This window comes from Lutra lutra, chromosome 1 (genome assembly GCF_902655055.1).
Source record: "Lutra lutra chromosome 1, mLutLut1.2, whole genome shotgun sequence".
NCBI classification, from domain to species: Eukaryota; Metazoa; Chordata; class Mammalia; order Carnivora; family Mustelidae; genus Lutra; species Lutra lutra.
Genome location: NC_062278.1, coordinates 30,618,919 through 30,646,185, shown reverse-complemented (window position 1 = coordinate 30,646,185; position 27,267 = coordinate 30,618,919). Strand labels below are relative to the sequence as shown.

General features: G+C 35.4%; 1 protein-coding gene and 1 pseudogene across 1 annotated transcript in view; both read right to left on the bottom strand.

The window, feature by feature from the left end:
- Positions 1-27,267, bottom strand: part of ROBO2 (roundabout guidance receptor 2) — a 1,319,482-nt gene that overhangs the window by 770,071 nt on the left and 522,144 nt on the right.
- LOC125087667 (enolase-phosphatase E1-like) lies at positions 13,136-13,699 on the bottom strand (annotated as a pseudogene).

Genomic DNA, 27,267 nt, shown 5'->3' with positions numbered 1-27,267 from the left:
GGTGGTGTCCATTAGGCTGGCTCTAGTGCCCTTCCTCTTCACTATTCTACCCTATTTTCTCAAAATGGAGATATTCAAAGAGTTATACTATCAGGGCAGAGAAAGGCTGAGAATTTGAAAATAATGAAGTTATTGGCTCTAACTAATATTACAGAGAAGTCAGAGGAAGAGGGAAAGAGCACTGACCGGATTTGACATTTTGGAGGTCACCAGTGACTTTGCAGAGAACGAGAACCGCTTTAGCTGAATGGTGGTTCAGAGTTTGATATGGATGGACTGATGAGAAAGTCCATGCCTTCCTTTTATCACACACACACATATGCACACACACATTTTAAAAAGCCCTGTTTTTAAAAAGTGGGTGAGGTGGGGCAGTGGGGGAGGGAAGGGCATACCATTCATCTGTGAATTAAAGGTGAGAGTCTGAGGAAAAAAATAGGGACAAAAAATAGGGACAAAGGCTTTTTAAAAAGTTTGTTGTTAGATCATAGAGAATTAAGTATGATTTATCATATGTAGTGAAGAAGTCATCAGACTATCTGAAAACGTGGAACGAAGATGGAAAACTAAGGGGCCAAGTAGTAAGGAAAGGCGGCAGACAATAGGCTATGGGGTAGGAGCACGGAAATGTGAATTTCCTCAATGTTTCAGGAGTAGTACCAAAAAAAGACTGCCTGAAGATAACGCATCCTCAAGTATGTTCTGAGAACCAAGAAAAGGAACAAAACCAAAAAGGACCCAGAGGACAGTATCCACCATAAAAATCGTATGGGGATAATTATCATGAAGTTTGGCTTCAAGTATTAGCTCTGCCTCAAACTCATGGACAGAACTCTTCCTGAGAACCACGATCTCTCAATTGTCTTATTTGTAAATGGCCCTACTGAAACAATATTTTTGCATGAAAATGGAAATAAAAAGCTTCTGAGAAGAAAATATGCTCCACAAATTTATTACCATCAGGGAAAACATGAAGAAACCAAAAGTTACCAAGTTGGTTTCATGAGAAAAATACCAGCTCGGGGTCAGCCATGCCACATCCGTGCATGTCACTGAGAGCAAATCACTCAGCCACACTGGATCTTGATCACGTCTCTTGTGAAATTAGGATAATTGTCCTTAGATCAAAGCCTTGTTTGTATATCAAACTAAATAACTTACTCAAAATAATTTTATAATACCAATCGCTACACAAAGGCAAACAATTCTTTTGGGAACTATGAGATATCATTTGTAATACAAGATAATAACAACACAGTAAATGATGAATAGCATTCACATCCAAATATCTCAGTGGTGGTGAGAGGTAAACTTGCCACAGATGTCACATCTGGTTTCCTTATTGTTCAGATGAGTCACACTTAAACAGCAAGGCAGTTCTGTGAACAAAGGAAGTGGTCTAGGAGATCACAACTCTGCTGGCCAAAGAATGTTTAACTGCCATATGCTAGCCAATGGAACAGGGAGAAGATGCGTGGCCACCACTGGTGGGGTGGGGAAAAGATGTTGCTGGAGACTGTGGCTGAGGCAGTTTCAGTGAAGTTATGGGAAATCTTTGTCCTTTTCCCGTGTGGTCTTGCCACATCCTCGCAGACCCCCATGGTGGGGCTCTTGGGAGAGATGTAAAGTAATAGGCAGGGGCAGGAAGGCAGACAGAACGTAGGAGGAAGTGGAGAGGAACCAAGGACAAGGATGAGGGAAGATTGGGATACAAGGGAAGAACAGAGCTCTGGGAAAACAGGAGTCATCAGACGGTGCTGCTGCACACACTCTACTTGGACTGGGGTACTTGGGTGTAAGCCGAGAACAGAACAGTAGAAAAGTCACTCAGCAAAATAATCCATGTGGGCTAGTCACAAGGACATTTCACTTTCATATGTGTCTAAAACGTCAAAATGTCTAGTATACATGACTAAAAATCTATTACACACAAAGACTTAGAAGTTTTGAATATTCACTATCTTGGTAACATTCACCTTTTCTCTCTTGAAAGCCATATATTCTTTGGTCGGATCTCTTTTTTTCTCTGTTACCCCAGCCCTTTATCCTCTGACCTCTTTTTGCTCTTACCCGACAAAGTAGATGCTCAATGCTCATGAAGTCAGCCCTGTTTTTATTTCAACTGATACCCATATTCAAAATCTCGAACTCAGAACCCCATTCATACCATGGAGTCTAATTTTTAACTGCTTACAGATTTTCTTTGCTTTCCATTGACCTTTACATAAATCTGGTTTTTCCGAAATTCCCATCATCCCTCATGAGACAAATGTCTCTCCTTCTCCTCACTCTATTTCCAATTATACCGCTTATCTTCCAGACCGGAAATCATGCGGTTATCAAGGCTTTCATTCAACATATCTCTCCGTGCTTCACAACATTAATACCACACAAGTGTAGATCTTCCTTATCCCACATATAAGCTACTGTAACAGCTTAAATTTATTATCTTTGTTTTCCTAAATCATTGTGTGTATTGTGTCACCTTCCCATTCAAAACACTGTAATAGTTCTTAGCAGATCTTCTATAGTTTAACTTTAGATAGCATCTTACTTCTCATTACTCATGACATGGTTGGAAATTAATAACCTCTTTATAATTAAAAATAACCCTTAAAATAATAACCTTTTTTATAATTAAAAAAATAATACTTTTTAAAATAAAAAGTAAAAACTTTTAAAAACGTTTTTACTGAGTTTCCGTTATCTGTTGGCACTGTGATAAAATGGGCTATATGTGGCACCCTCCTGTTCTCTGGGGGTTTAAGACCTACAGAAATGTGGGTGAACAGGGCAGCTCCTGCTACCCTAGAAGTATGTAGATGGATCCTGAGAATAGGGACTTAATAGAAACTTGGGCCATAAAGGAAAAATTTTAAAAGAAGTAGAAGAATGAGCTGAGTCCTAAAAAAAACAAATAGGAATTAAGTGGGAAAGATAAGAGATGAAGACATTTTAGGCATGGGGATTGGTAGCTTGAGGATACACGGTATTTTTAAGGAATCTCAAATTGCTTTTTTATGGGTGGAGTACAATGTTTAGCTATAAAGCTACAGAGGTAGGCTGGGGTCAAACGATGAGAGACCTTGTGAACAAGACTAAGAGATATTCATTTTATGCTGGAAGCAATGGGACTGTCAAAAGATTTTAAGTAAGATAACAAATTGCATGGTCATATTTGTGTTTCAGAAAAATGCCTGGAAACAGAGTTGAAAACCCTTGGAAGGGATGATACTGACGTAGAGAAACCAAGTTAAGAAGTTTGGGTTTCTCACAAAGTCTTGGGAAAAGTTACTGCTTAAAACAACCCTTACCACCACCATCATAGGGGAAAAACAAACAAACAAAAAAACCCACTTTTGTTCACAGTCAGTGCGTAAATCCAATGGGCCAACAAAATTATTTTTGGTAGTGAAGACGTATTAAAATTTAAAAAAATCAAAATATGTGTCTACTTTGCAAAACAAAGAGATCAGCATTTCATAAGTTGTAAGTAAAAATAAATCCTTTGACTTCAGTAACAGGCTAGGGAAATGCCCTCTAATTCCCATGGTTTTCTCTTCTAATCTGTTAAGATATTTTTCTCTTGTATTTTATTCATAGATAATTAAGAATAGAGATTCATTAATTTATGTTCCATTATATTCAGCTTTTCAATAAAAAAAATGGAGCTGGGGAATGCAGATTCTACTTCATAAGAGGATTTAAAAAATAAATTACTCTTAGTTTTTAACTCCGTGCATATAACATAAACCATATGTAAACAACACTATGCAGAATCCGGATTAAAGAAAACACTCACTGTGTTGAACTGTTGAATGTGTATGTTGTTCTGAACACTCCTCCCCCATTTAATTTCTGCAATCTGTCTGCCAGTATAGGCTTCTTAATCATTTGCCATATTGTGTTTTCATCTGAAAGACTTGCGTATATTTTATAGAAGACCAATAGAGAGCCAGCACCATAAGATATTTAAATACACTCTAGTAGATCAGTATTATCACTACCTAAGAACTTCTTAGAAATAAAAATTATTGGGCCCCACCCAATTCTTAGAGAATAAGAATTTCTAGGCTTATGGCTCAGGAATCTGTATCTTAGCAAATTTTCCAGATGAGTCTTATGTAGCTTTAATTTAAGAAACATTGTGGAAAATTATCAATCCTAAAGCAGGACAATCGAAAGGCACTTCATTAAAAAATTAATCTTGCTGCTGTGAATGTCTGGATTTTTAACAGATAACCACAAATACCAATTAAACTTGTACCAAACCTGTATTGTCTCCGGTTGAACCAGTTATGTCTTCTTAATCATTTAACCATGATCCACAGGAAATAGACCCTGCTAAGCTTATGTTACCTACTCCTGAGACTCCTACATCACTAGAGACCTGATCAGCACATCCAACAGGAGAGATCAGCACGTTCAATAGAAAGTACAATTAGGATAAGAAATGAAGTTCCTCAGTATGGACATTGTTTTTTAAATACAAATTACCCAATAAAACTCAAAGGCATAGTATTTTCAATGAGTTTGTGAGAATAATTGTTGGTCACATTTTTTTCTGGGCCATAACAAATATTCTCATTTTGTAAATTAGTTGTTTGATACTGACAATTACAATAACTTAACCAGGGGTATAATGTGCAGAAACCGATTAGAATGCATTACGAATTAAGAGACAAAGCATTTCTTTTTCTTGATGGAAATCAAATAAAAATGTCAAACTGCTGCAATCAGACATCCTAGATATGAATATTCATTGGCAACTGTTCATGGCAGATTTATGAATTCTTTCACCTGCTGTTAGGAGGAAAAAGGAAAACATTAAATTGTCAAATAAAGCTATTAACATAAGCTAAGAGAAAAAAAATATATACACAGATGGATGCTGATCTTGGAATTATGCAATCTTACCCAAAAAAGACCTATTTCTTTGATATTGTGAAAACATTAGCTTTATGCCTGCAGATTGCAAAGGTCTGAGATTTGAACTCAGTATCCACGAGCAGCACTCTGTCTTGTGGTTTATGGAGGACAGGGAAACTGAACATTGATGACCTTGTCATGGTAAAGCTATGTGTAAAGATACTCATTAACAATCCAAGTCATACTTAGAACGTCTGCCTCATTTCTTCAGCAACATTTACATCAACATCCACACACACACTGAACTATTTTGCCCTAAAGAAAAGCTTTTGATTAAATTAGACAATATCATTTAAATGGATGATAACAAACTACTTCAGTGGATTTGTTTCCAAGGTTTAGTAATGAGAAACCATATAAAATGTTTGTTTAGGCATGTTAGGTTACTTACTTCCCATGTGTGAATTTCAGTTAATTTGTGGAACACAGTTTTCATGAGCATTTTTAGTGCTTCCTGATTATTACCAGGGTTGGAATGCTACAAAAACATAACATTTCCTGGAGCACTTCAGCACTTTCATTTATAGCCAAGGAGAGGATGCACAGAAGGAGTAAAAACTACACTTCATATATTTCATTATTTTCTCACATACAATTTGATTCTTGTTTGGTTCAGATATTTTTTGGCTTAACTTTTCAGGCTATTATCTCTCACACAATCTTTTAAAGAGTTATAGAATTTTTCCCCTTTTAGTTTATGGCTTAAATAAATACATATTTAATATGAATGGGCTCTTTCATGTACATTAGTTGAATAAAATAGTAATGGAACTATTAGGCCAAGAAGACTTTGGGTTGTATTAACACCCAATAGTCATAAGATTTCAACTAAGTATTTGGCGCAGCAATCATGGCATTTTTTTTCCACAAGACAAGACATTTGAAGAGAATTGCAGAGGTCTGAAATGTTACTTTTCCTCAACTACGCCAACAAGTTAAACTAGAAGTCATCTGAATATATACCCAACACATCGATTTGGTTGACAAAACCAAAGTCAATGGCACTGAATTCTTAAAAATTTGCATTATCACAGTCATTCATTGTTGGTGGAAGTGTAAGTTAATGTTGTCTATGGAGGAAAACTTGCTAACATGGAAGATAATTCATCCAACATATAAAAATTATATATGCATATGCCATTCATACCAGCAATTCCATTTCAAGGAACTAAACATACAAAAGTTTTCTACATTCAAAAGTATTCATCACATCATAGTTTGTAGCAGGAAAGGACTGAAAGCAGTCTAAATGTCTATTGATTGGGGACAGGTTAAATAAATTATGGTTCACCCACACGATGGATTATTTGAAGACACTGAAAGAATGAGGTTGTTCTATATGTACTGATGTGGACTGATCTTTAAAGTGTATTTTTTTTTTAGAATATTTTGTTTATTTGAGAGAGACAGAGAGAAACCACACAAGTGGGGAAGAGGAGCAGAGGGAGAGGGACAAGCAGACTCTGTGCAGAGCACAGACCCGATGCCAGGCTCAATCCCAGGTCCCTGGGATCATGACCTGAGCTGAAGGCAGATGCTTAACTGACTAAGCCACCCAGGTGCCCCTTAAAGTATATTTTTAAATTAAAACATCAAGCCACAAAATTGTGTATAATATGCTCTCATTTTAATGTAAGACCCAGAGAGAGAGAATCTATTTTTTTCTGGTTATCATCTATGTATGAGTTTAGGATAGGCAAGAGATTCAAAGCAATGCTCGTCTCTACTAGGTGAGTGGTGTAGGAATATACACTTTTCATCCTAAGACTTCTTGCATTTTAAAGATATTTATCATGTAAATGTACTAGATAAATAATTTAAGAAATAAAATTTTAATTGCAAATAATTCATTTTCAAAAGTAAGCCACAGTATAAAAGAGTATGGATTAAGGTAGACATAAAATAAGCAACCATATCCTAAAGATTAAAGTGTTGTGCATTATGAACAGTTAGGGAATATCCTTCCAGTGGCCTTTCATTACTTAGTTTTTTAATCCAATGAGCTATATTTCATATCTCAAAGTTTTGCCACCAGTGCTACACTTTCAGATTTGATTATACTATAGGCCTTCTCCCAAAATTGCACACATGCAAACACCCACAGATTTGCAATAAATTCAGGGAACTTATTTATCGTAACCACTCCAAGGTTATCCGTGGATCCCTAATGCTCCATGAATTGGGGATGACAAACCTTATTTGAATAATGACACAAGGTAGAAATTAAGTATCATTCATTTTCATTCTCAAATCGTGTACAAAGAATGACTCTAATAACCAGTTTGAACAAGACTTCAAGAATAAGTACATGTGTAAAATTGAAATTTGTGATTATAATCTAAGCCCAAGTAACTTCTGAAAAGCAATACATTTACAGTCCCAAGTGGCCATCTTACCCGCTTTCTTTTACTCATTTTGTATCTTGGCAACATTTCTGTCATCACTGAAAAAATTGTTCAGGGGGAAAGAAAACCACAATATCTAAATATTAAGAAAGTGTTACTATAGTCCAAGAGTTAAAGAGTAACAATGTGGAGGTTGTATGTTTTTAAAAAGATCCCTTGATACTACTTTCAAGGGTGTGATGGGGCTTGATATTAAGATACAAATTCAATATATATTAATCCAGAAATAAACAAAGATACTAGCTCTTCGAATGCACACAATTACTTAACAATTACTCTAAATTTAAATAATATATATTTCCCAGGAAACTGCTGATAATGCTTTTATGTACATGTATATGAACTTTCTTTTAGTATTATATTTACAATAATCATGACACTTTTAAAATAATAAGAGTGACTACAACATCAACTGCTAAATACACAGGCAGAGTATATAGATGTATTTGGTAATGTAAATTTTATAATTACCACACTATAATGAAAGATATTTAATCACACCATACATATGTTATTCTTATACAATATCACTGTTCTTTCAGATTGGGGCTGTGGTATATGGAGGTTTCCATCAGTTATTTTTATGGGTTTGTTTGAGCTTCTCATTTTCTCTGTCTTAAAACACTTGAAATGTAGCATAACATCTCTTTCCTTTGACCTCTTCTGACAAATTAAATATTCAACAATGCTGAAGCATCCATTACCCTTGAGATGACATCATGATCTCAACAACACTCCTTTAGGCAAATCAACATAATTACCGCACATCTAGAACATACAGAGCTTCTTCTTAGACAAGGCAGTGAGAGTCTCTGCTATTAAGAGGTCAAGATTAGGTTTAAAGTGTACAGGTTTTAGATTCAGCACTTTACTTAATGTCTGTAACAAATATAATCTCCCTTTAATTAATAAATGCAGAAAGATGAAGTTATAAACTCCATATTTATAGGGTATGATGGGAATTAATATTCTATAACATCTATTTTGGATATCAAGGCATTTACCAAAATACCTTTTCCCCCAGGTTTTTCAAGGAGTAAAGGTAGGTGATAGGTAAACTGAAGCACTTCCTAGTAGGTATCCCACTTAAGGGGACAAAGGGATGTGCTCACTCATTATCAATGATAGTGTTACTGGTGTATCTGATCATACAGCTAGACTTTTTTTTTTAAGATTTTATTTATTCACTTGACAGACAGAGAGAGATCACAGTAGGCAGAGAGGCAGGCAGAGAGAGAGGAGGAAGCAGGCTCCCCGCTGAGCAGAGAGCCCAATGCGGGGCTCGATCCCAGGACCCTGGGATCATGACCTGAGCCGAAGGCAGTGGCTTAACCCACTGAGCCACCCAGGCGCCCCTATACAGCTAGACTTCTTAACTCAGGTCTTATTTGTAGTGGATTCCAGATATTCTAATGATGTCCTAATGACTATCTGAAAACAACAATAAGAACAGCAACAATATTCGCAAACAAGCCCTTATAGAGAATTTGTTCTGTGCCAAGCACTATTCTAAATGTTTTTAGATTAGTTAGTTCACTTACTTCCTTACAGTCAATGGAGGTAATATTATTCTTTTTTAAAGATTTATTTATTTATTTTGAGAGAGAAAGAGCACAAGTGTGGGGGAGGAGGGGCAGGGGAAGAGGGAGAGAGAGAGAATCTCAAGCAGACTCCCTGCTAACCATGGTGCTCGGCTGGGGGCTAAGTCCCAAGACCCTGAGATCATGACCAGAGTTGAAATTGGGAGTCAGATGCTTAACAAATTGAGCCACCCAAGCACCCCTAGAAGTAATATTATTAACTCATTTAGAGATGAGGAAAGTATGGTGAAGAGGGATTTACTTATCTTGCTCAAGGTCACAGAGCTTGGGGAGAATTTAAATCCAACCCAAGGAAATTTATACATATAAACACAACTAAACTATATTGGGCATTAAAGAGATGTTTTAAATCACCTTTTTATTATATTATATTATATTATATTATATTATATTATATTATATTAATTACATTATATTTTCCACAAGAAAGATTACAAGACTGGAGGAGTGATAATTACTTATGAAATTATCCAACAGGTATTTCTTAGTTACTATTGGGTATTGTGGTGGATGCAAATTAGAAAGACATGAATGACGGCCTATATGAAATTTGAAGAACCTAATGCAAAAAGCAAGTTTTCTGAAAGTGCTCTATTATTATAAACAGTTTCCACTCACATCAAGTAAGATAATTAAAATATATGAGATACAGAAATTTTCAATTGTTTCTGTAACTCTCATCTATATATTCTTATAACATTAGCAGTTATAAAGATATATTTAAAGCAGTGTTATTTGACTATTTTATAATTTTACTCTACAGTTTGTTTCTTTCTGTTAATTTAAGTCTACACAATGTTCAAAGTACTTCCCTGACCCATTTCTATTTAAATGCCCCTGAAATCTCTAACAGTCTGCTTTTCTGACTAACCTTCAGATTATCTACCATGAAGCCTTCCCTGAAAACTTATGTATAAATGATTTTAAAGTATGTGATTGAAAATACTCACTTAATATCAATTATGCCCAACTGTATATTCATATTTTACTGAAGTTTTTATGTATTATTTCTTGAAGGCTGGTTGTCGGATTTAATTTTTTCATCATTCCAAGAAGCTCTAATATAATTTTCTCCATGATGGAAATATTCCATAATTGTGCCATACAATATAGTTGGCACTAGACACGTAATGGCTATTGAGCACTTAAAATGTGACTAGAGAGACTGACAATTTAATTTTTAATTTTATTGACTTTTAATTTAAATTTAAAGTTAGTCACATGTGGCTAGTAGCAGCCTATTAATAATGTACATCTATAGTGATGTACGCAGAATAGATATTTAATAAGTTCTGTGGAATAAATGAATGAGAGAGTGAATGCATTCACAAAACTTCTCAGGTTTCTAAGAAAGATCTATCCATACCCAAACTTTAATTTTCAAAATTATGACAGACCATCTACGGAAGCAAACCTTCTGGAGATTTACAATCTTAGAATGATAAAGTTAGCCTAGGAGGATAGTCTCCATCATTCCTCCATTCAAACTCTTACTTGATAAATAAGAAACAACTGAGTCCAGGGAAGAGAAGTTTTCTTGTTTCAAACTAGATTGTGAAGAATCAAGACAAGGAGCTCAGGTACTTTTGTTCTGAGGGCAGTGCTACTTACCATAATATTCTAAAATTTTATGGGTAATTAACCTCTGTATATGATCTCCCCGTGAGACTGTAAATTTAGTCTAGTGTTTTGTTTTGGAGTTGCCTGGAAGCAGAGAGACCCCAAGGCAAGGATTAGAATGTAGGTGATTTACTTGAACTACCGTTATGAACAACACCAACAGGAGAATGAAATAGGGAATGTTAGGTATCACAGTGAAAAGTATTATCAAGACAGATACTATGGACACTAAAGCATAGTCCTGTGAGGAAAATTCTGGATATAGTTTAAAATGCATACTTCAGAATTATCCCAGTTTGGCAAAGGGAGGTGTCAAAGGAGGAAGTTGGTCTGTTTGTCTGCTCTGATCAGCCAAACCTCCCAGGCTTTCAGAAATCAGTAGAGCTCAATGATGAAGTAAGGCCGAAGACATATTGGTGGGACATCTCCAGTTTGTGTTCTTGTGTTCTACTTAGTTTTTAGTGCAGATTCAAACTATAGTAGTTGTTCAATTAATAAGATCACATATAGTTCTTTTTATCATTAAATCATAGAATCTTGACAAAATAAGAACTTTAGAAGATAAAAAGTACTTTGTATCCCAGGAGCTAACATAGTGTCTAGCACAAAATAAGTGATTTCCAAATTACTGTCATAACTTAATCTTGTCAACATAATAGACAAAAGAACAACATAATATTTTGATAATTTATTGCTTCTACTACTCTCAGCAATAAATACTAATTGATCGTTAACTACCTATTTCTAAATAATTGTCATACATCAATGTATTATTCCCACCACAATACTATGTTAAATATACTATTTATTATCATATCATACTATAATAAAGAATAGTTTTTTAAGTGTTTTCTTTTGAAAAAACTTATGTGTACATTATGACATTTTGAAATTAGTATTTATAATTTAATGCATTATTTTATTTCTAATATGGGATTTCTTTTATATTGTGATCATTTTTGTATTTTAAAGCTGGAGATAGAAGCCCATGGACTTTGATTTCTCTTAACCATCACTATGTTTAATGTTAGCTGCAAAATTAGTTGTTTTCTGAAGTATACAATGCAGATATGGCCATGAAAAAAAAATCAAAGTTTGGAAGAACACATGCAGTTGGGAAAAAAAATACTACTTCTCCCCTTAAGTTTATTTTTCCAAAGAAGAGGGCGCTTGCTATCACCACCTACACTATACACTGAGCTCCTAGTAGATATAGTAGATGCGATGCCTACTATATTTCCTTGACTTTATTTTATTTCATTTTTTGAAGAAGAAAATCTTTTTATTAATCACAACATGAAATTGATTTGACATCCCATTAGGATCAAGCCTCGATAAATAATGCTGTTATAAAATTTACATCCATTCTGGAGGAAAATATTACATTATTAGGCCTCTTTTGAAAGGTTTTTATGGAATGATTTTAGTAAACCTTTTCTTTTTCAATAGTAAATAGCATGTATTTTCAAACTGTGCTAAAAAGCACTTAGTAAAACAACTATAAAATCTATAATCATTAACAACTGGCAGGACTAGGACTATTCTGTTAAACATTAAGAACCATATTCCTGTTTTAGCTATTACATCAATGCCCCTTTTTCATTGGTAAAGCAAACACTTTCTGGGAGTGCCATGATGATTAGTAAGCTTCCTCAGTTATTGATGCTTGCTTCCTCAAGGCTCAAATGAGTTTCCTCCCCAGTTTCACAATCCTGGAGTACAAACAAGTAACTTTGGGTTTTGTAGAGAGGGAGGCTAATATTTTGAAATTCAGCTACTGAAATTTTCTAACTGATAATTTACAAAAGAAATGAATTGTTATAGGAATAAGTTTGTGAACTACTCCCAGTTTTGAAATAAAAAGGCTTCAGAATAACTTCTCAAACTTACCTTTCCATTCTGGCACACGACTTGGGAATCCTAACATGTCTGATCCTCATTGCTGTAATTCTTCTATCAGCTACCTTTTGCCCTCAATAAGGGTTAGGACTGTGGTTTCAAACAACTTTTGCATAGAAAGGATCTTTAAGTAAGTTTTCTTTTCACTGAATTGAGATTTTTTTTTCACATACACACACACACACACACACACACACACATATATATATATACACATTTGCATATTCATGTGGGTGTGTATGTATGTGTTTTATTTTTTTAAAGATTTTATTTATTTATTTGACAGGCAGAGATCACAAGTAGGCAGAGAGGCAGGCAGAGAGAGAGAGGGAGAAGCAGGCGTCCCACTGAGCAGAGAGCCCGATGTGGGGCTCGATCCCAGGATCCTGAGATCATGACGTGAGCTGAAGGCAGGGGCTTTAACCCACTGAGCCACCCAGCCACCCCTGTATGTATGTGTTTTTAAAATAAATTAGTTTCAGGGCTCTTGGGTGGCTCAATGGGTTAAGCATCTTCCTGCTCAGCGGGGAGTCTGCTTCTTCCTTTCCTTCTGCCCCTCTTGGCTGCTCATGCTCTCTCTTTCTCAAATAAATAAATAATAAAAAATATTTAAAAAAAATAAAGTAAGTTACTTTTACCAGTAGAATATAACTAAACTACAGGGACAACTCTGAGGACAGATTAGTCTTCCTCACAACTCCTCAAGGTTGGGGAAGGCAGGTACAATTCTCCAAGGGAGGTGATGAGGCTGTGGTAAGACTTTTCATCATCCAAACGTCTGGCCCTGACAGGCCTCACCCCACAGTGATATGCACATCCGCTTCCTCAGAAGACACCTCTAGAGTCATGTCTGTCAGAAACAAGATGTTGATGGGTGACCACCGATGGCTGTTTGCAATCTTTTGGTAACTCTCTCCATGTTACGTCCTATCTTGGTATCAAAGCTACCATCATCAAGCTCAAGAATATCTCAGCTTGTAGAATGACCAAATAATAGCTCTGGGCCTCTACATTTCCTGAAGACAAGATATACACCTTCATTCCAGCCTCAGTCCATTTCCTGACTTCGGGAACTACATCTTCAAAGAACTCTGTTTTCATGCCCCCAGCTGTGAAGGCAGCTCTCCACAAACAGCCCTGCCTCTGTCTGATCACTCTGGTCTTTTGCTTCAGAGACATCTGGCAGCACATGTTATCCACCACAGCCTGGATCATCTGCTGCAGGTCATCAGCTCCATTCCCAGATGTGGCAGATGTGACCAAATGGAAACTGCTGATATGCTTCTAATTAAACTAATAAAACTAAAATAGATACATTGGGGCAGTGGTTTCTAAAGCTTGTACAAGCATAGCTTGTTCAGCTGATTGTGCACATCTTTTCTCAGGACCACGTTCAGTGAAGAGATTTCATGTTGGTCACTTGAAATTCATCATGGCGGGAGTAGTCACACCACGGGAATCATCTGTGTTACCGACTGAGTTGCCCCCTTCTCCATCCTGTCATTAAACAGTAAGCAGCACCATTTACGAGTGTACCACCACATGGCCAAGACCATGAGACATCCCAGAACTCATAACTAATTTAATTTAACATCAGATTTATTCACAGAAGCAACTTCACTTGTGCAATGTATAAGAATTAGGTGACCAAAGTGTTTTTTTCTGGAACCACAACAACAGAAACACCCACATGAATCCTAAGATGAGGTGTTGCTTTCTGTAATACTGTCTCTACAGCCTGAGGAAGTAATGATGGAGATTAGGAGTGTCCAGACTGATATTTTTATTGCAACTAAATATTTTTCTCTTTAATTCTGGAACCATCACAATGTTTCCAATTTTCATTTTGTTAATGAAATCACTAAAAAAATCTCTTGTCATCTCCCATCCTAATTTCATGACTGAAAGAACATTTAATACTAAGAAAAGTAAAATAAAAATATCTAATCTCTAAATACATTACAATTCTTCCTAGGAAAGAAAATTTTGCAGTCCTATACTACCATTTACTACGTATTAGTATAAGCTTTGTCACAAGCTAGCTGAGTACTTTGGAGCCCTCACACAATAATTATATTAATTTTTCTTAAAAATAAGTCATCAAAAGAAGAATATTCTGAAGAAAAAAAAAAAGATAATATCAAGCTGTGAACTATGTTGAGAGTGCTTCAGTTGCCAGACGGAATACTTAGTTGCAATGACAAAGACCATAGGGTGTCTGTATCTCTCTTAGCTAAGGATGACTTTTCAGATTATCTAAATTTGTGACTTCCTTCTCTAAGCTCACTCAAGTACATTTCTTATAAGAAAACATTTTTCAGTATTATTTTTATACACAGACTATATGGCAATCTCCAAACACAAGTATGTAGTCTCCTTTCCAGTTATCTTTCACTAAAATTAATAGTTATTTTAATTCATCCCTTAGTCTCATGTACATTTCACTCAGTGTGATCCTTTCTGTGTATTGGTAACATGTAGTTTCAGAATGAGCTACATGAGAACTCTATCTAGAGACAAGGTAAACCGATTCAAGCCTGGCCTGATCAACCTGTTCTGGTAGCTGGTCTGGCATATCCTGATCAACACTGGGATCAACACTGTCCTGTGGCCTTCAGACTATGATAAATATTATTTCAATGTCTTTAAAAATGTTCATTTACTTTAAGTGATATTAGAGACTGGTATTCCTTAGGTCATTACTTCTAGAAAACTACTGCCCATGTATTGAAATATTATTTTCCCCCGTCTGATTATGTAATAGGAACAGTGTTCATGTTACGTCACATCTTCTAATAAAAAAAGATACATTAAAAAAAAAACCATCATACAACAGTAGATCAAATAAGTAGACACAACCAAGTTGCACTTGGCATATTTAACAAAGCTGACCAATAGCTCTAAATTAACACTGAATTTGCTTCTGTAAAGAATTATTATTGACGTTTCCAGCTTGTGAGGCCACTGAGAGTGAATAAGTTGATTGTTGTTCAATTATTTAATTAAGTTCCAGGAAAGATGTGAATCACAAGGCCTACCAGCATTAGCACTAAATTATAGAAACAGAGCAGTATTGGTCAAAAAGTGGATTGCAATGATCACTGAGAATATGTTATAGATTGACTGTCTTTGTCTGCTAGTGTATTGACAGGGAACATGCAGAAAACTAATTTTGAAGTTTTTAATTATAATGACTTAAAAAAAGTATAAGGAATCATGAACAGTTCATTGAGCTTAAGCACATAGGCTATTTTATCTTATATGACCTCAGAAGAGCAACTAAATAGGTACAAACATAAAGAGCAAAATATTTTCAAACCACTCTTGGCCCAGACAACATACTGAGTATTGAGAATAATAAGTTGCTCTCATTAATAGTAAATTGAAGTACAATAGTCCCCCTTTATTCCTGGTTTTCATTTCCGTAGTTTCAGTTAGCTGCGGTCAACGGTGGTTTGGAAGCAGATGGTCCTCCTTCTGAGGAGGAGAGGTCCCTATAGGTCAAGAGTAACCTAATGCTAGGCCACAATGCATGTGTCATTCACCTTGGTTCATCTCATCATGCAGGTATTTTATTATCTCACATCATCAAAAGAAAGATGAATACAGTATAAGAAGATATTTTGAGAGACCTCATTTGCACAACTTTTGTTACAGTATATTTTTATAATTGTTCTATGTTATTATTAGTTATTATTCTTAATTTCTTACTGTGCCTGAAGTATAAATTAAGCTTTATCATAGATGTGTGGGTGTGTGTGTATATATATATATATATCTATAGATAGAAATATATTTATATACACACACATATAATGTGTATATACAGGTATATGACATATATATTTATATATCATATCATATGAGATTCATATATATATATGTGTGTATATATATGCATATATATATATATATATATATATATATATATGAAAAAGCAGGGAATATACACAGTTTGGTCCTATCTGCAGTTTCAAGCACCAACTGGGATCTTGGAACAATCAATCCCCTGTGGATAAGGGGGGATTACTGTATTGCCCCTTGAAACTGTCATTTGGAGACACAAATGTGGAAGCACAAGAAATCCACTCATTTTTCAGGTTTTTAGATTTCTAAACATGTTAAGATGTTTACCATATGTACATTATGAACATAATCCAGCTCGTACAAATGGTAAGAATGTCTATATGGTGAAATCTGTACAGAACATCATATTCACTGCAGTAAGCCGTAAACAATCTATGTAAAATATTTCTCTTAGGGACCAGCATATGTGCAAAGAATAACTATTCTGTTAATTACCAGTGTGAAAGAATAACTACTTTGTTAATTGAGAGTAAGGTATATATGTTTATCTAGCAGCTAAATCTGTATCTGTATCTATGTCTATATATCCTTTATGATCAATTGCATCTATCACAGAACGACAAACATGACCAACTAAGAAAAAGCAGTAGATCCAATACAATTTTATTTCTTAAAGTTTTGGTTTCATACCACATGCCAAAAGTCATCGCTAAATTAGGATACATTGCCTTACTTCAACCACCATTAGGTTATAGCACAGAGCTATTGGATTATAGGCAATGCGTTGTATTTGATTGCCCACTGCCAAGTTCAGGTGACATAAGTCATGTTCCACAATGTTAGTTCTAGACCTACTATTAAGAATTTTAACCAGTGACTTTGATGACTGAATTGTGAACATGAGTGAACATGATCTTTAATTTTACAGATAAGTTATGGAGAGTGACATCTCCAGCACTACAGAGGAAAAGAATGTGAATACAAAATAGCCTTAAGAAATTCTACAAGTTTTCAGAATTAATTATGATAAAATTCAAGAGGAACAAATCAAGGTCATCATAATATTGAAAAAAATTAAGGGAATACAAAAGTGAAGAAATGTTGTCTATGTATAACCGTTTTCGAAGAAAGTCTGAAGCACCATAGAGAAAGGAGATCAAAAGTCAAATGGGTACACAATGTACTTTAACTTTTAGTGGGAGTGACAGACTTAGTTACTTGAATGAGGTCATAATAGTATAATGTTGTGGACAAAGGATTTTGAACAGGAGACTTGGGATTGAATCCAAGTGCCACACTTACTAACCTTGAGATCTTGGGTTAAGCCATTCTATATTTCTGAATCTCATTTGAAAAATGGAAATGTTAACAATATCTAGTTAAACTAAAAAATAATTGGGATAATTTATGTAAAAATACATTGTAAATTTTAAATTACTGTTTACTACTGCTGATTTTTGAAAATAATTTTTATAAAGGTAATAGTCCCTCAAATTACAGACATTTTATTCACATTGTATAAAATTTTCAGAAGCTTTAAACATTTTAAGATTTTAAGATAACATACTCTATCAGAAGGGCTTAAATACCTTTTCATTTTTTAAAATGTCTTAACCAGGGGTGCCTGGGTGGCTCAGTGGGTTAAAGCCTCTGCTTTCGGCTCAGGTCATGATCCTAGGGTCCTGGGATTGAGCCCTGCATCGGGCTCTCTGCTCAGTGGGGAGCCTGCTTCCTCCTCTCTCTCTCCCTGTCTCTCTGCCTACTTGTGATCTCTATCTGTCAAATAAATAAATAAAATCTTTAAAAAAAAATAAAATGTCTTAACCATAAGGTAATTTCTAGAACACAGATGAGAAGTAAGCATTTTTAAATTGCTTTTAAAAAACCCCAAAGTTTCAAAAAAAAAAAAAAAGACAATAAAAGTCAAAGTAGGTAAAATTAAAAAAAAAAAAAAAAAAACCCAAAGTTTCATTTTGTTAACTATGGTATTGGAGTTTTAACTCTTGTTTTATTTATTTATTTTTAAAGGTTTTATTTATTTATTTATTTGACAGACAGAGATCCCAAGCAGGCAGAGAGGCAGGCAGAGAGAGAGAGGGGGAAAGCAGGCTCCCCGATGAGCAGAGAGTCCGATGCGGGGCTCAATCCCAGGACCCTGAGATCATGACCTGAGCCGAAGGCAGATGCTCAACCCACTGAGCCACCCAGGCACCCCAACTCTTATTTTAAACCAAGGTTATTAGGTTCTGGAAGGCTATAAAATCTTTTATTTTCTAAGTTTCCAAAAAACATGACTATGTTTTCATCAATTTGAGAAACTGAGAATATTCATATAAGGTCCAGGCTACAAACAATTTGGATATTGTCTGAAAGGTCTTTCAGGGGCAGCTGGGTGGCACAATCAGTTAAATGTCTGATTCTTGGTTTTAGCTTGCGTCATGATCTTGGGGTCGTGAGATGGGACCCCATGTGGGGCTCCACGTTCAGTTCAGAGTCAGCTTGAAATTCTCACTCTCCCTCTGCCCCTCCTGCTCAAGCTCTCTCTCTTGCGCTGTCTAAAATAAATAAATAAATATTAAAAAAAATCTTTTAGCGGGCCTTCCTGGTTTAATTATTGGTCTTTTCTTCCTTTTCTTCTCCTCCTTCTCTTTTTCCTTTTCCTCTTCTCCCTCTCCTCTTCCTTCTTTTTCCTCTTTCTCCTCTTCTCTTATCTTTCTTCCTCTTCTCCTCCTCTCCCTCTCTTCCAATTAGCTACCCCTAATTCATTGTTTTTACTAGCCTAAAGTTTCTACTCTGTTGATCTTTCTAATGAAATAAATACATCATTATATTGCTAGTGTATAAAGACTTAGGTTTTTCTTTCTTCTTTAGTCTTAGGCAACAGAAGGAGACCCTGGCAAAAAAGCCAAACTTCTAGATTGAATTCCAAGAAAGGAAAATAGAATCCAATGCAAATCAATGGGAACCTCTGCTTTCCAGAGACACAGATAGCTTTAGGTATATAGATGTAGGCATATTATAAGGTACACACAATTGGAACCCCAAAATCCTATTTGGGATAAAACACTTATGGAACTAATGAGATCCAGGTATAAGCAAAGCTCAGAGAAAAACTGCTGAGGAAAAGGCAGGGACTCAAGCATGTAAAGTTAAATTCAATAATCTATAAACATTTTTCTTAAAAACAACAACAACAACAACAACAAAACTATTCATGGTTTCCACTTACTACTGTTCCATGATCTGAACCCCACAGCCTTAATATGAAAAATCATTTCTCTTGATAAGGTAGTTTAATTTGCACATGTGGTTTACTACATATAAGATCTTTCTACATTTCCTGATTTATTGGTGTGAAAATTTCACTGATCCAGAAGAATTTATACGAAAATTGCTTGGTAATATGAAATCTGTTCAGGAAGATTAGAAAACCATATTATATGCCCAAGAGATTACACTATCATTTATAACAGTTGCATCCAAACTAATTCATATTTACTTAATTGCAAACAACATTACATGAACCATTTTAACCCTAAACATGCGATTTATACAAATAATGTAAGTGCTGGGGAAAGAAACAAACAAAGATGACAAGGTCCCTTACCAACAAGAAACCAGAATATTTCTAAGGAAATTAAGTTCACTAAGTCAATAAAATAACCTAAATCCCTTAAATTTATAACTTCTACATTTAATACATTCTACATTTAATACTATTCAGTAATTCCTCCATATTTTCTGTACCTGAAAGGATATCAGGTCTTTTGTTTTTCTTCTTTTTTCTCCTGCAATTAAACTCTTCTTGCTACCACATTAGGATATCCTAAATCTCCCCCATTCTCACTATACATCAAAGTTATGTCGTGTCCAACAAAAGCATAGCTTTTTACTGCTTGTGGTTTCTAGAACAATGCTTTTAATCTTAAAATCTTAATAATCTTAAATCTAAAATATTAATGTACAGGCCATTCACCTGGGGATCTTGCAAAAATGCAGGTATTAATTCAGCAGATCTGGGGTCTGGCCCCACATTCTGCATTTCTAATGAGCCCCCAGATGCAGCAAGCTCTTAGACACATGAAGAGGGTGTATTCCACCAAATCTATAAATCATCACAAAAGTTTTGATATAAAAATCTTGCAAATCTTAATAGTTCAATAGAAATACAAAATACAAAAGAATACAAAAGAATTAGAATACAAGAATAAAAGAATACAAATAAAAATACAAATAAAAGAATACAAAAAAAATACAAAAATAAGGTCGTAGGAATTATGACTATATCCTCAAGAACTAGCTAAGGAAACTGAACTAAGGAAAATGGTACTAACCACAGAGGTCAATGCCCCTGTATTCCTGTCAAGAGGAAGTCATGATTTAAATTTCTCGTTAATACTCATAAAATATTTACTAAAGCAACAATGTAATGCACTATAGACGGGCTAGTACTCTACTTTGAGTCCTCTGGTACCTCTCAAAAAGCTTCTTATGGAAGCTGATTTTGAATAAAATCTGACATTCATAATTATTCTATATTTTAAAAAATATTGCTATTAAAATCATCATTAAGGACAAAATTGTGAGCAAAGGCTATAATTGATGGCATTTAAAAAACAAATACAACTAATTAGAAGATACTAAATATGAGATATGTCAAATGAAAATCCCGTAAAGATTGACTTGCTAGATTAATAGTAAACAATGTTACCTATTTTTGTTATCTTTAAATCTATGGAAAGAATAGACAGGTGGAATGAGCATTGGATTAGAGAAGGAGAAGGTCTGAAGTCAAACTAGCACTTGGATTCTAAGCCTCCATGGCTTCTGTCCTTGAGCAGTTAAATTCAGGTAAGAACTCACTCATAAAGAGCTAAGAACAAAGAAATGAGACAACGCTTAAAAGATCCTTTTTTTTTTTAAGAGTTTTATTTCTTTTTTTTTTAAGATTTTATTTATTTATTTGACAGAGATCATAAGTAAGCAGAGAGGCAGGCAGAAAGAGAGGAGGAAGCAGGCTCCCCGCTGAGCAGAGAGGCGGGACTCGATCCCAGGACCCTGGGATCATGACCTGAGCTGAAGGCAGAGGCTTTAACCCACTGAGCCACCCAGGTGCCCCTGCTTAGAAGATCCTTAGCGCTGTGCCCGTGGTTAGCAACTGTAATTACTAGCTTCAATTATTATTATTGTTTTTTAAATTCAATTAATGAACTTCTACTGTATCATTAGTTTCAGAGGTAGAGTTCCGTTATTCCCCAGGTGCATATAACACCCAGTGCTCATTACATCATGTGTCCTCCCTCAATGCCCCCACCCAGTTACTAGTATTCTTAACAATCTGAGTTTCTATGAAAATTACATAAACGAGGACGTATTTATAAAATGACTTTAAGGTACTACTCCTAATAAGCACAATAATAATATGGATTCCACCATTTGTTGAATACTTGCATCGTATCAAGCGTCGTGTGAAAAGCAGTAAATAACCTTTTAGCCCTCATACATGTCCAAAGTTTATACTTTACATAAGAATGATCAAGTCTGGAAAAATACAGTGGTTTACATAAAATCCCTAGAGTTTAGGCACAGCGGAACTGGCATTTCCGCTTAGATTTGTCTAACAGTTCCACTACAGCGATGTTTGAAGCTGTTCTTTGTGGTTTTGTCGTCATCTGTGGAATGAGTTTAGTAATGTGGACCGCACAACTTGTTTGAAAAATTAAATCAGATAATGGCCACTGAAAAGCCAGTACAATGCCTGACACAATGCTAGCAGCCAACAGACAAGCTCTACCTATAGCTGAGGGACGGCACGAATGCTACGTTTGAAGCGGGCTCTGCTTCCACTAGCAACCGCTATGGTATATTTTTCAGTCTTAGACTTTGTCATCATCAGCTTCTCCGGTACCCTTTACCACTGTCCATGAGGAGTTTCCCATCATGCCATTGATTCTATTTAGCCAGATATAACATAACGTTACTGTGGCAAAATAAGCATCCTGCCTTTTTGGGATTCCTGGCAGAATATTCCAGACACAACTTTATTTTTGCTGATGCTGTTAATTGCACAAATGCTCACGTCATCTTGTTTAGACTGTGGTTTCATCCTGTTTTGACTATCATGTTGCCCTTCTGCTGGGCTCCCTGTTGACAGACTTCAGCTGGTACAGACTGCGCCTCCGAGTCTGATAGGCATCAGCTGCAGCAAATAGACAACTTCTGCTCCAGCTAGCTGCCAGACACAAATTTGTATTAAACTGTACTTTAATCCGCCGTAAGAAAATATTTTTAGATTTATGTATGCAAGATGTCTTCCCATCTCGAGCATTAAGAAATGTCTAATCCTCCCTTTTCTCATACGTACTGAACTAAGTGGCGTGAAAAAACACCAATGGCCCTTTCTGTTACATGTTCCTCTGTGGTGCCTTTTAAAAAAGCTACCATTTATCTTTCATTGGCACTTTTAAAGGCTGATGAAATTAGAGTTATTACATGTACAGTAAGAAGAGAAGACAGGGATGTCCAAATTGTTAATGTTCTCTCCTAACAACAACAAAAAGTCATTGACTGGCCCTCACCCAAACAAATTCCATGAATGCTGGCCAGTTCAGTGTGGCTTTGCTATAACTGTGTGTTCCGTATTTTTGTGGCTCTAGCTTATAGGAATTATAAAGAACAAATTTCAGGGATGTTGAAAAAACGCAGAGGAATTCTGTTCAGGTGCACAGCAGAGTGTTAGAAATCTCTGTATGGAAGTCAGAAGCTCTGTCATCTGGGGTCACATGGGTCTCTGAGTCCAGAATGTTATCACATATCTGGGAGAGTCCGAGTCTGTAATTGTTTCTATCTGGTTCTTCCCTGTTCCAGCGGCTCATGCACAGTGCTACGAGGTCTCAGTTCTCTAAAATGTTGCTTTTAATATGTTGTAGATACTTCCTTTTTGGGGGGGCTACCTGGTTTACATCACCCTTCCTCTGTTCTTAACCCCACTCCTATTTCTGTTAGAAAAATATCTCTGCTTACTGTGTGTAGTCTCGATACTGTGGAAAACCAGCTGCCTTCCTTCTACTACTATAACAGAATGGATCAGAGCTTTCTAGTCACCACTTAGATATAGCTACAGAGTGGGCATGTGGTTTACATCAGACCCATGGGAGGCATTCCCTTCAGGGACTTAGAATCTTAGGCAAGTGTCACAAAAATAGAAAAAAAAAATAGTTGGAGTTTCTTTTCTTAATTAGAGTGGCCCCAAGCAAAAAGGGGGTCATAAGTGGAACATACTTATTATGAATACTTTCCTGTAATTCCTACTTCTCCTTTATCTGGGGCTTCCCAAATCCTGCCCTGTAGTCTCCAAATTTCCCTTAGAATATTTGAGCTCTGATTATAATTATAATATTTTCTTTTTCTTATTTTAGCAAGACTTGAACCAAAACTTCTGGATGCGTGCAACTCAGGAACTGTGCATGGTGACATTTTCCTACTTCGGAATTTCTGATTAGTATGATTATCTGCAGAATGAAGTATCAGTCCCTTAGGATCTGGATCAGCTCTATTCTCCAATATTGCCATTACTTTTACCCAAACAAACGCTTTACACTAAGTGGACTAATTTATTCCTTTGTGCTCATGTGTGTTTATGTATCTTTATTTTCCTGAATAGGACACCCAGCACCCATTCCTTCCTAATTTCTTCCTTTTCCCTCTTATTGAATCTTACCTATTTTCAAAGTGCAAACCAATTCCCCAACTCCTCTGTAAAGCCTTTTCTTTAGTATTAAATCCATGATGGTATTACCTCTGTTCAAATTTTATAACAATCATTGCTGTATAGTGCTAATATTCAACTAGGTTCCTTAGCAGTATTAACTCAACAAATTCTTGTATTTTCCTGTGTTCCTTATTTGACCAACTAGACTTTAAATTCTACCATGAATGGGTTCAAGGTTTGTGTCCTATCAAATTCCTTCAGTGCTTACCATGCTGTCCCATGAAATACTTTTATTTAATTTGCATTTTGGTTCTCAATATTTAATTCCTCTTTGCATTTAGAGAATACTTGCTGTGAGATTTCTTCCTTTTTATATTTTCAAAGGTGATTATTTGGGTGACTACATTCCTATGCTCTGCAACTTACATGTAATAATGATGTCATTTTTCTTTTTTAAAGCATTATACATTAAAGAAAATGTAGATTGTGTACATAGTGGCTTCCAGTTGCAGTAAAGCAGAATGTTCGAATAGTTAAGAAATGATCTTAGTTTGGTGGTTTTATGAACTGATAATAGCTAATGGTTATTGAACATATATCAAGTGCCATTCAGCGCACAAAGTTCATACGGAGGGGTACTATTTTTATCCACTATATTTACAGATGAAGAAACTGAAATTAATGATTTCGAAAAGCCTATGCAACAATCCCCAGCTGATAAGGGACAGAGTAAGAGTTAAAAATAAGTCTGCCTCCAGAGTTCTAACACTGAACAACAGTGCCATACCAGCACTATTGTAATTTCTGGACATAGATCACCAAAGGACATTTTAAAATTAAACACACACACACACACGTATTTAAAAACTATCCCCAGTGATTATAGAGTAACTTTGTTTACGTGGTGATTTATACAATGTGATTTTCACGGGAGCTAAAAGGACTGACTGACTGCTCTTAAGATACCAAGGCAGATCTATGACTGAATGCTCTAAAAGACTAGAACTATTCATTTTCAGAACACATTCTAACTATGTAAATGCTAGACTTTCTTTTATTCCCCCAAAGCATGTGGCATTTTAATGCAAAATCTCAAAAAGTGGGCTTAAGTAAGGTATTTTTTGAATACTGTACAGCATGTGCATTCACATTTCATTAGGTGAAAAGTATTGCCGCTTTAGTTTTAAGAACGCTGCACAGATACTCTGGAAAATCCTCCAAGTTAAAGAACACTAAGAAGACAAGTGAACTAAATTCAAAGTCTGATACTCAAGTGGATCTTAGATGGAAAAAAAAATGCCATAAGATATATTATTAGGACAACTGGCAAAACTTAGATATAGGCTGTATATTAGATAGTATGGTATGAATGTTAAATATCCTGAATTTGACTACACTATGACTACAAAACAGATTTTACTTGTTCTTAGGAGGTAACCTTTGAATTATTTAGAGTAAGGGGATATGTTTTCTGCAGTTTGCCATCAAATGAGTCTACAACAATAGTAATATATTAATACTATACATGAGTAGAGGATGCTAAGATAAGCCTGGTAAAATGTTAATTTGTGAATCCAAGTCAAGGCTGTATGTGAACTAACTGTACTATTTGAGATTTTCTGTTAAGTTTGGAACTTTTAAAAACATAAAAAGTTCATGAATAACTGTATATGATGGTAAGAATACTTTAAAATGGTTTACCTCTTTGGGATATAAAATATTTTCTAAAATATCCCAACTCTTTTTGTATAAATACTTTTAGTTATATGAAGGAAATACCTATTAAGTTAGTTGATTCTTCTTATTTTCCTGTAAGTTGCTTAATGATTAATCTGAAGTCACATAGCACAGTGAATGCTTTTTATTATATGCATTAGGTAGTGTTTTAAATATTCAAAAAATCTGAAGTGGTTCAACTGTGTATCAACTGTAATATTTAGTGTAAAGTAAAATCCGTCTTCTTCAACTCACTTTTCCTTGGTTTTATAAAGTTGCTTGAATGATAAACTATAGCATGGAAAACTATAGTAAAACACTGTAATAAAAATGCAGTATCCAAATACAGTACATGTAGATGGTAACATGTAGATGACAGGACAAAAGGTGTTTTGTCATAAAATAAAACATAATATAATAAAGGTAATATACAATTCTATAATTAGAGTCAGATAATTCAGTACCCTGCTCTTAACAATTGATAGAACATTTTGATAGAAAATCACTAAGAATAGATAAGACTTGAATAATACTATCAACCAAATTGACCTAATTGATATTTGTAGAACACTCTACCAAAAGCAGAATAAATATTCTTGTCAAGCATATAAGGAACATTTATTGAGATAGACTATATCCTAGTTCATAAAGTAGGTCTAAATAAATTCAAAACGATTCGTGACTTACAAAATAATTTTTCTGACCACAATGGAATTAAATTAGAAATCAATAAAAGAAAAATACCTGGAAAATTTCCAAATATTTGGAAATTAAATAATATACTTCTAAACAACACATGGGTCAAATGAAAATCAAAGGGGGAATTATAAGCTATTTGGACTCTCTAAGGGAAAAGAGAAGGTTGCGTGGACTAAATAAAAATGAAGACACAAAATACAAGCAAAAAGCTTAACAAAATAAAGCTATTAAAAGCAAAGTCAGGGGCACCTGGGTGGCTCAGTGGGTTAAAGCCTCTGCTTTCGGCTCAGGTCATGATCCCAGGGTCCTGGGTTCGAGCCCCGCATCGGGCTCTCTGCTCAGATGAAATCCCTCATTGATAGCTGCCAGGATATAAAGTGTTAAATTACATCTTCAAAGTCATTTATTCAGTCATGTAACAAATACATGCTGAATGACTATAATTTCTGTTCAAATAAATATTAATCAAACACAACTAATAATTAAAAACAAATATTCAAATGGTACACCATTACTAAATATAAGATATAATAGAGATTGTTACTATATCTCAACTATCAAGTGGGGCAAAGCTGATTCCAGAATTAGCCCTGAGTTAGTCTCCTTGGTTCCAAATTCAAGAATCCCAAGTGTCATTTCATGCTGTTTCTCAGCTATCTCCTTTTTGTCTTTTTTTTTTTTTTTTTGAGATATCCTTTACTTATTTGAGAGAGAGAGAGAACACAAGCAGTAGGGGAAGAGCAGAGGGAGAGGGAGAAGCAGACTCCCCACTGAGCAGGGAGCCCGATGCAGGGCTCAGTCCCAGGACCGTGGGATCATGACTTGAGTTAAAGGCAGACACTTAACCCACTGAGCCACCCAGATGCCCATACTCTTGTTG